This window comes from Coenobita brevimanus, chromosome 88, assembly GCF_032717465.1.
Source record: "Coenobita brevimanus isolate Jiangsu-jjx chromosome 88, ASM3271746v2, whole genome shotgun sequence".
Taxonomy (NCBI): domain Eukaryota; kingdom Metazoa; phylum Arthropoda; class Malacostraca; order Decapoda; family Coenobitidae; genus Coenobita; species Coenobita brevimanus.
In genome coordinates this window covers 7,379,707-7,390,292 of record NC_137041.1, presented here as the reverse complement: position 1 = coordinate 7,390,292, position 10,586 = coordinate 7,379,707, and positions in this window count along the sequence as shown.

Sequence of the window (10,586 nt, the reverse complement as noted above, 5' to 3'; positions counted from 1 at the left end):
ATTATTATTATTATTATTATTATTATTATTATTATTATTATTTTTAATGTTGGTACATGATTATCAGTAATGTTTATTAGGTTTGGTTCAAGAGGGAGTTGGGGTGGGGGGTGGTCGGATGGAGGAGTAATGAGATGGGGAGGAACTGGGGGAGAAAAAGAGAGGCTGGGGAGAGGGCGGGATAGGAGCGTTGAAGAGGAAAAAGGAAAGGGGTAGGTCGGAGGAAGGAGAAGTAAGGATGTGGAAAGGAACTGGAGGAGAGAAGAGAGAGAGGCGAGGGGAGGGGGGAGGAGTATGGGTGTGAGAAGAGTAGAAGGGGAGAAAAAGGGAATAGGTAGGAGTAATGGGATAGGAAGGAATTGGGGGAGAGAAGAGAATGAGAGGCGAGGGGAGAGGGAGAGAGGATGGATGGGAGAGGAGAGTAGAAGAGGAGAAAGAAGGGAGGTAAGAGACGGGATGGAAAGGGAGAGTGGAAAAGTAAGGGAGGAGGAGAGGGAACTGGAGGGAGAGAACAGTAGGGAAGGGGAGGAGAGAGAGGGAAGGAAGGGGAGAGAGTGGTGTGAATAGAAAGGTAGAAGAGAATGCTGGGAGGGAAGGGAAGGATAGATGGAAGTTTTGGATGGAAGGAAGAGGAAATACGAGAGAGAGAGAGAGAGAGAGAGAGAGAGAGAGAGAGAGAGAGAGAGAGAGAGAGAATCTAGTTTTCTGGGAATGGAAACCGAGAGAAAAAATGCCTAATGCAGTTGGAGGGGATAATTGAGAGAGAGAGAGAGAGAGAGAGAGACACACACACACACACACACACACACACACACACACACACACACACACACACACACACACACACACACACACACACCTGGGGACACCTGGCCTCACCTTAATTAACGCCACAATCCGGGTCACTCACAGGATTCAGGTCGGGGTGGCAGGCTCTGGGATTGGGAGGGGAGAAGAGGCGAAAGGGTGGAAGAGGAATGGAGGCGAAATGTGGAAGAGGAGTGGAAGCGAGAGAGTGGAAGAGTAGTGGAGGCTAGAGGGTGGAGGAGGTGTGGAGGTAATTAGATATGACGGAGTGGGGAGTGAGGGGGTGGAAGAGGAGTGGTTAGTCGAAGGGGGGATAGTGAAGTGGAAGTGGATATTGGAGGGATAATGGGTGTGTGGAGTGGGGAGCGACGCGGAGGTTTTTGGATGTGGTATTGGGCTGATGTTTGGAGGATCATGTGTGGTGGGTTCGAGTCCCACTAAGGTGACCCCTGTGTAGTCTAACAAATATCCACACCTACACCATACCACTGTCTACTGTCACTGTCTTCCTACACCATACTACTGTCTACTCTCACTGTCTTAGGTTACACTGTCTATTTTCACTGTCTCCTGTTTGTCGCATGTTGGAAGAAATAAGGTGATTAAAAGTACATGAGAAATATTACTGTCTTATTTCACCATTTGTCCTCTCCATCTGACCTACCCTTACCTAACCAGACCCATACCATACTGTCAACTAATTCTATCTTCTTTTTCACCTTCTGTCTTATAAGCAGCCTACCCTTCTCCAGATCCGCCCATGACTTGACAGAGCTAGGTGAGAGAGGAGGATGATACCGTGAGAGACTAGGAACTGGAAAATTTGGCTAAACCTTGCAAATATGTGAAGAAGAAATTAATATGTAAGAGCAAAAAAAAAGTTAAAGAAATGCTAATAACTGAGAAATATAGAAAATACCAGAGAGAGAGAGGGGGGGGGGAATCGAACCTGCAACACGAGGGAAAAACGAAGCAAGTAGGGCAACCAATCTTGCAAGCGGAAGTGACGTCATTTGCAAACAGACAACAAAGGAGAGCCAGTTGGACATGGAAGAGCTCTCTCTCTCTCTCTCTCTCTCTCACACACACACACACACACACACACACACACACACACACACACACACACACACACACACACACACACACACACACAGCTTGTCTATTGTCTGCTCATGTGCCGACTAACAATGCCTTCCCTTATAAAGCTGAAGCATTTTTTTTTTTACTTTTTTAAGCACAAGCCTCCTTCCGGGTTTTTCTGTGTCTGTGTGTGTGTGTGTGTGTGTGTGTGTGTGTGTGTGTGTGTGTGTGTGTTTTGCTTCTTAGTCCACATCATTTTCTCGTCCTTTTCCATTGTCTTCTTTTCTTTTTTTTCTTTTTTGTCTGTCTTCCTCCTCATCTATATTTGGCATTTCCCTTTAATTCTCATTGTTTTTCCCTCGATTTTTTTTCTTTCTTCCCTTTCTTACTTCGTTTTTTTCTGTCCTGTCCCATTCTGTGTGTGTCTTTCTCATTTGTCTTTATTCTCATTCCTTCGTCTCCTCTTCCTCTCACTTTTCCTGTCTTCCTAGTTCTCCTCCATAATTATGCTCGTCCTTCCTCGTCCTCCTCCTTATTAATTCTCTTCCTTCCTAGGAACGTCCTCCTTATTAATTCTCGTCCTTCCTCGTCCTCCTCCTCATTAATTCTCGTCCTTCCTCGTCCTCCTCCTCATTAATTCTCGTCCTTCCTCGTCCTTCTCCTTACTAACTCTCGTCCTTCCTCGTCTTCCTTATTAATTCACGTCCTTCCTCGTCCTCCTCCATATTAATTCTCGTCCATCCTCGTCCTCCTCCTCATTTCTTCTCGTCCTTCCTCGTCCTCCTTATTAATTCTCGTCCTTCCTCGTCCTCCTCCTCATTAATTCTCGTCCTTCCTCGTCCTCCTCCTTATTAATTCTCGTCCTTCCTCGTCCTCCTCCTTATTAAATCTCGTCCTTCCTCGTCTTCCTCCTTATTAAATCTCGTCCTTCCTCGTCCTCCTCCTTATTAATTCTCGTCCTTCCTCGTCCTCCTCCTTATTAAATCTCGTCCTTCCTCGTCTTCCTCCTTATTAATTCTCGTCCTTCCTCGTCTTCCTCCTTGTAAATTCTCGTCCTTCCTCGTCCTCCTCCTTATTAACTCTCGTCCTTCCTCGTCCTCCTTATTAATTCTCGTCATTCCTCGTCCTCCTCCTTATTAATTCTCGTCATTCCTCGTCCTCCTCCTTATTAACTCTCGTCCTTCCTCGTCCTCCTTATTAATTCTCGTCATTCCTCGTCCTCCTCCTTATTAATTCTCGTCCTTCCTCGTCCTCCTCCTTATTAACTCTCGTCCTTCCTCGTCCTCCTTATTAATTCTCGTCATTCCTCGTCCTCCTCCTTATTAATTCTCGTCCACCTCTGTATTAATTCTCGTCCTTCCTCGTCCTCCTCCCTCACTAAATTTTCTAGTTTCCCTGGTCTCTTATCTATTTATATCTTTATCTACCTGATCCATCTACGTATCTTTTTATCTCTCAGTTTTTCCCAACATCATCCAGTTCAGTTGTTCAAGTCTCCATTTTAGCAGCCAGTTCACCTGTTCACCCTGTTCAACTGTTCACTTGTTGTTGTTGGCTGTTGTGCTTTTTCTGTTATGCTTTTTGTTCCGCTGATCAAACGAGCGACAGAGAACAACACGACAGCACTGATTTATTGGTGACGCGTTTTTTTTTTTTAGATCTGTTTTTATTCTGTTTTTCCTCAGTTTTTCTCATAGATTTGCAGTGTTTTCTTTTATTTTCTCTTACCTTTTTTTTTTCCCTGTTTGCTGTCTTTGTCTCAGCTTTTTTTTCCGTTTTTTTCTTCTTGATTCTTAGCTTTTTTCAGTGTTTTAATTTTTTTTTTTTATTTCTTTCCCTTAGCTTTTTTTTTCTGTTTTCTGTCTCAGCTATTTTTTCTTTCCTGGTTTTTCCTTTATTCTTCTCTTAGCCGTTTTTTTATATATGTTTTTCTCGGCATTTTTTCCTTCCTGTTTTTCCTCAGTCTTTTCCTTTTTGCTGTTTTTTTCTTTTCCTGTTGTTTCTTTTTATCTCAGCAATTTTATTTCTTTCCTGTTTTTTTCTCATTCTTTTTCTCGTAAGTGTTTTCTTTCCTGTTTTTTTTTCCTCCGCTTTTTTCTTGTTTTTTAGTTTTTCTTAGCTGTTTTTATCTTTCCTGTTTTTTCTGTTTTTTTACTTAGCTGTTTTTTTCCTTTTCCTGTTTTTTTTTATCTTCGCCTATTTATTTTTTTCTTTCCTGTTTTTTTTTCTCAAATTTTCTCGACTATGTTTTTCTTTCATGTTTTTTCCCGATGTTTTTCTCGCAGCAAATTTTTTTCACTTTTTCTGTCTCCCGGCAATTTTTTCTTTTCCTTGTTTTTTTTTTTTCGTTTTCTCGGCTTTTTTTAGTTTCCTTTTTATCACATTTTTTTCAATTCACTTTTCTCTCTAGCTATTTTTCTTCCTCTTGTTTTTCTCTTTGCTTTTTGTGGAGGGTTTTCCTTCCCTTCCACTCTTTTCTTTCCTTTCTATGCGTCTTTTCCTCATTTGTTTTTCTCTGCCACATATTTTCCTTTCTATATATTTTTTAGTTTATTTTTCTTCCTGTTTTCATAATTTGTTTTCATTCTTTTCATTCATGTTTTTCCTCCCCACACACCTGTTTTTCTCCCCACACCTGTTTCTCCCCACACACCTGTTTTTCCTCCCCACACACCTGTTTTCCTCCCCACACACCTGTTTTTCTCCCCACACCGGTTTTTCTCCCCACACATCTGTTTTTCTTCCCACACACCTGTTTTTCTTCCCCACACGCCTGTTTTTCTTCCCACACACCTGTTTTTACTCCCCACACACTTGTTTTTCTCCCAGCACGCCTGTTTTCCTCCCAGCACGCCTGTTATTCTCCCCACACGCCTGTTATTCTCCCCACACGCCTGTTATTCTCCCCATACGCCTGTTATTCTCCCCACACACCTGTTTTTCTCCCCACACACCTGTTTTTCTCCCCACACACCTGTTTTTCTCCCTACACACCTGTTATTCTCCCCACTTCCTTTTTTTTCACCAGTGCATTTCTCTGCCTGTTATTCAGTACCTCCAGTCATTGATTCCCTCCCCCCTATTCCACTCTCCACCCATCCACCTTTTCTTTCCCTCCACTCTTAAATAAATTCTTTCCACTCCTTTCCTCCCTTCATCCATTTCACTCATCCGCCTCTTCTTTCCCTCCACTCCTACAAAGATTCTTTACACTCCTTTCCTCCCTTCATCCACTTCACCCATCCACCTTTTCTTCCCCTCCACTCTTACATAGATTGTCCACTCCTTTCCTCCCTTCATCCACTTCTCCCATCCACCTTTTCTTCCCTTCCACTCTTACCTTTGTTCCATATCACGTTTCCTCAGCTTAGTCACTTCTCCATCTCTCTCTCTCTCTCTCTCTCTCTCTCTCTCTCTCTCTCTCTCTCTCTCTCAACTCCTATCTGTGTGTGTGTGTGTGTGTGTGTGTGTGTGTGTGTGTGTGTGTGTGTGTGTGCTTCTCGTTCCCTTCCTTTTTCCTTTTCCATTCCTTCTTTTCCTTTTCCTTATTCTTTTTCTTACTCACCCCTTCCAAGATGTCACAGGCCATGATCCAAACAGTGCTTAGACGAATCCCATCCTCCCCTCTCCCCTCCTTCCCCTCTTCCTTCTTCCTTCCCAGCATTCCTTCCCATTTCTTTTCCCTTTCCCTTTCTTCCCGACCTCTATTTCCTATCTCCCTCACTTCCACTTCCTCCCCTCCACCTCCCTCACTTCCACTTCTTCTCCCCCACCTCCCTCACTTCCACTTCCTCCTTCCTTTTCTTTTCTCTCACCTTCCCGAGCTCCCCTTCCCTCTTTCCACTATCCTCTTTGCTTCTTATGCCCACCCCCACCCCACCCACAAGGATCGCTTTGAATGGTCATGTGGGCGGTGGGTGGGGGAGATAGGGAGAGGAGAAAGAAAACAGGCATAATCCCCTCCCCTCCCCTCTCCAGCCCATCCCTCCCCTCCCCTCCCCTCACCACTTTTCCAGCCTTCCTTTCTCTTTCTCTTCGTTCGCCTCTGAGTACTGATTTTCTTGGTTTATTTTTTTCCTCTTGATTCCTTCTCTTCTATTCAGCTTTTTCCTTCCGCCTCTTTCTCCCTTCCATCACCTCTTTCATTCCCTCCTCTTCTTCTTATCATCTTCTTATCCTGTTTCTTCTTTTAGCTCGGTTTCTCACTTGTAGCCTTATCTCCTATCTCCTTTCCCCCTCTTTTTCACTCCGCCACCTATGATCTGCCGACCTTTCTCCTCTCTCTCTCTCTCTCTCTCTCTCTCTCTCTCTCTCTCTCTCTCTCTACACACACACACACACACACACACACACACACACACACACACACACACACACACACACACACACACACACACACACACACACACACACACACACACACCTCCAATCCTGGCACACAATAGACGGCTTTGGCCATGACGAAAACAAACAGTACCACACACACACACACACACACACACACACACACACACACACACACACACACACACACACACACACACACACACACACACACACACACACACACACACACACACACACACACACACACACACACACACACACACACACACTTAGCTTAGATGTCAGATACCACTCTCCACATCCCCTTCCTTGCCAAACTCATCTCTTCCCCCTAAGCTACGAAATAATAACTTATGATGAAAGAAATGAATTATATAAAGAGATCTGGTACTGAAGGGTAGTGGAGAGGGACGCCTTCACGTGGTGGCACTGATGTATTTTACCTGGAGTGCTGTGCTGCTGGGTTCTGTTAGTGCTAGTGGGAGATATTTTTTTGTACGTGATAGAGAATGTGATGTACTTTAGGATTTAGTGGTGGTATTATAAAGGGGGTGGGTTATTGTTTATAGTATAGCTTAGGCATTGTATTGTGTATTGTATATGGAGAGAGAGTATATTGTTGTGTATAGTTTTTTAGGGATGTGTAATAGTTTCCTTCAGTTGTACGGATGTGTTTATATCATTCTTCTTTTATCCCACCTTTTTTTTTTCTTTTTCCTCCTAAAACACTAAGAGTTTCTGGCTATCTCTAAAGCTATGGATGAAGTACCACTATCACACCACCACCACAACACCATCTTCACCACCACCACCACCACATACCTAGAGCATTATTGTTAGTATGGCAATATTTGGACGGTTCGATTTGCTTGTACGATATCTCCAATTTTTTTCCCGCGATCATGCAACTCTCGACGACTTACTGATAAATTACAAGGGGAGAACAGGAGAAATTTACCTTTTTACAACAAACGGTATTATATTTACAACAATTTATGTCCCTCGACGATTTCCCATTTTGCAACAGAGAAAGGGTCTTTTTACCCATTCAGTTTTTGACGATTTTCGAAATATATGACGCCGTGTCAAAATTTTTATATACCTTTTTCGGTGTGTGTGTGTGCTCCTCTCTGCCTGATATAGATTTATGGCGTAGCACTGGGGTATATGCGACTTATGCACTTTCAGATGATTTATGGACAGCGTTGTGTGTACTATGGGGTTGTATTATAATTGTCATTCACGATTTATTCTTTTTTTTACACCTTATTAGCTTCTTGTATGCAACAGATGCAACCAGTGGCAATGATATAGCATGTAGGAGGGTGCTGAGGTGCAATACTCATAATAAATCGCTAAGAAAAAGAAGCTACGAAGCCAGCAATGCAACTTATAATACTGCTCTTGAGTTTGTATGTCAGTCTGTGTGTGTGTGTGTGTGTGTGTGTGTGTGTGTGTGTGTGTGTGTGTGTGTGTGTGTGTGTACAAGATATCCCAAAACGTTGTTCTTAGATTTCAGTGAACTGTGGTGGATGGGTGGGCAGTTGGTCAAGAAAAAACTTATTAGATTTTGAGAGGGATCCGAATCCGTATGCAGGAATGAATCAGATTTTGTTGGCGTAGGTGGGGGTATGCACTCCATGAAATTAACATTGCATAATAAGACCGTAGAATTAACTAGGTGAGACCGTAAAAGCGTTCGTTGGCAGGAAAGGAATTACAGCATTGAATCATAAACTGTATTGGTGTTGCCGGAGGTATGCATTCCATGAGATTGTGTAACAGGGCATAATAAGACCGTAGAATTAACTCTGAGAGACCGTAAAAGCATTCGGCGACATGAAAGGAATTACAGCACTAAATCATAAACATTATTGGCGTTAACGGGGGTATGTGCTCTCTGTGTCTTTCCTAGTTTTTTTTAGGTTTGTGCAAATTCGACGGACAACGTAGTGTGTAAAAAATTAATATTGTGATTTATTTAGGCTGTATATGGACGAGAACGAGGAGGAGTGTTTATTTTCTCCGTGATTTATGCTTTTGGTGATTTAAAGACAGCATTGCGTTGCGTACATTTTTATAGCGTTATATGGTACACTGAGACAAGCTTGGAGAAGCCTTTTTATATCTATCGATCTCTGTTTTCTATCTGTGTCAGACTATATCCATCTATCGATCTGCCCATCTGTATGTCTGTCTGTCTGTGTTTCTGTCTATCAATCTTTCTATCTCTATCTATCTGCTCTATACGTATGCTTTTCAAGGGATGTTTGGACGGAACGTAATGCATACAAGATTTTTAGAACCCAAATTTACATATATATATAATTGGACTTCTAGGGAACTTTTTTTTTTTTATTTCTCATGTTCGAGCGATTTATGCATTTTTTGACTTTTATGAAAATACAAAAAATGCGTCGAATTTTCTTACGATGCCTGCAAGATTTTTTGTAACTCATATCTGCAGTTTTTTGGCGATTTATAAGGATATGCGTCGTAAATCTCTCTCTCTCTCTCTCTCTCTCTCTCTCTCTCTCTCTCTCTCTCTCTCTCTCCTGCAGATGATTTAACTCCTACGACGTCAAAAGTTGCGTCATATTACGTCGAGGGTTCGAATCCTGACTTAACTTAGAGAGAGAGAGAGAGAGAGAGAGAGAGATGAGGAGTAAGACTGGGTGATAGGAATATATTTTTGAGAGCGAGAGAGAGAGAGAGAGAGAGGGAGGAAGGGAGGGAGGGAGAGAGAGAGAGGACAAAGATAAATGTGAGAAGTAAGATTGGATGATACGAATATATTTTTTTTTTTAGAGAGAGAGAGAGAAAGAGAGAGAAATGTGAGGAGTAAGACTGGGTGATAGGAATATATTTTTGAGAGAGAGAGAGAGAGAGAGAGAGAGAGGGGGGGGGAAGGAGGGAGAGAGGACAAAGTTAAATGTGAGAAGTAAGATTGGATGATAGGAATTTATTTGAGAGAGAGAGAGGGGGGGGAGGGAGGAGGACAAGTTAAATGTGAGGAGTAAGACTGGGTGATTCGGATATATTTTTGAGAGAGAGAGAGAGAGAGAGAGAGATGTAAGGAGTAAGATTGGTTGACGAATACATTTTTGTGTGTGTGTGTGAGAGAGAGAGAGAGAGAGAGAGAGAGAGATGTGAGGAGTAAGATTGGGTGACAGGAATATATTTTTGAGAGAGAGAGAGAGAGAGAGAGAGAGAGAGAGAGAGAGAGAGAGAGAGAGAGAGATGTGAGGAGTAAGACTGGGTGATAAGAATATATTAGAGAGAGAGGGGGGGGAGGGAGGAATGGAGGACAAGTTAAATGTGAGGAGTAAGATTGGGTGATAGGAATATATTTTTGAGAGAGAGAGAGAGTGGGTGATAGAAGTACTGTATATTTTTGAGAGAGAGAGAGAGAGAGAGAGACCTACAGAGAATTACCATAAGAAAGCGTAGATTCCCATTTTTCAAAGTTCATCCCTAAATTTCCACCATCCATCACTAAGCCTAACTAAAGCGATGTATTAAGAAACGAGGTGATATCATTTGAAGGGCAGTTAAAAATACTATTGCTATTTTCGTTCATTTTGACTTTGCAGATAGTTTCGTTCTTTTGTAACATTATTTTTCTCAGGTTAATGTTAAAATGAGACGGTGCTGTTGATTTAAGTCCTTTCCATGTTACCTCATCCTAACAGCTCACCTGCAAGGACGAAAATGGTTAGGCTAGGTTAGGTTAGGCTCGACTAGGTTAGGTCAGGTTTGGGTAGGTTAGGTTAGGTTAGGCTAGGTTAGATTAGGTTAGGTTAGGTTAGACTGTAGGTTAGGTGTTGGTTTTTGAGCTAAGCAGTAGAATTCCTTAGACTCTCTCTCTCTCTCTCTCTCTCTCTCTCTCTCTCTCTCTCTCTCTCTCTCTTTCTGAGACGAACCAACTAATTAGCATCATTAACTTAGAAATGTAATAAGTAGATCTATAGATTGATACTCTAGCCTTGTCATATTATCCACAAAGGAGATATGTATACGACACCATAAAAAAAAAAAATGTAATGTGCAGTAGAAATAAATAGCCAAGGAAAAGGTGTTACGAAAGCGCCTAGAGCAACGAAAATACGACCCATTAACTATATTCTGTTCACTTTAACTTGACTACAAAATTCACATCTTGAATGTTTAGATGTAAGAAGAGATTAACACGAATATAATGCTAGTCACGAAGAAGTGCCAGGCAAAGGATGTAGAGCCATAGCATTATCTTTTCCTGCCACTGAGTTACGTTAGGACGAAAATCTGGACCAAGTTAGCACAAAATTGAGCTTTAGATAATTACAACAACCAGCTCATTTTCTAATCTT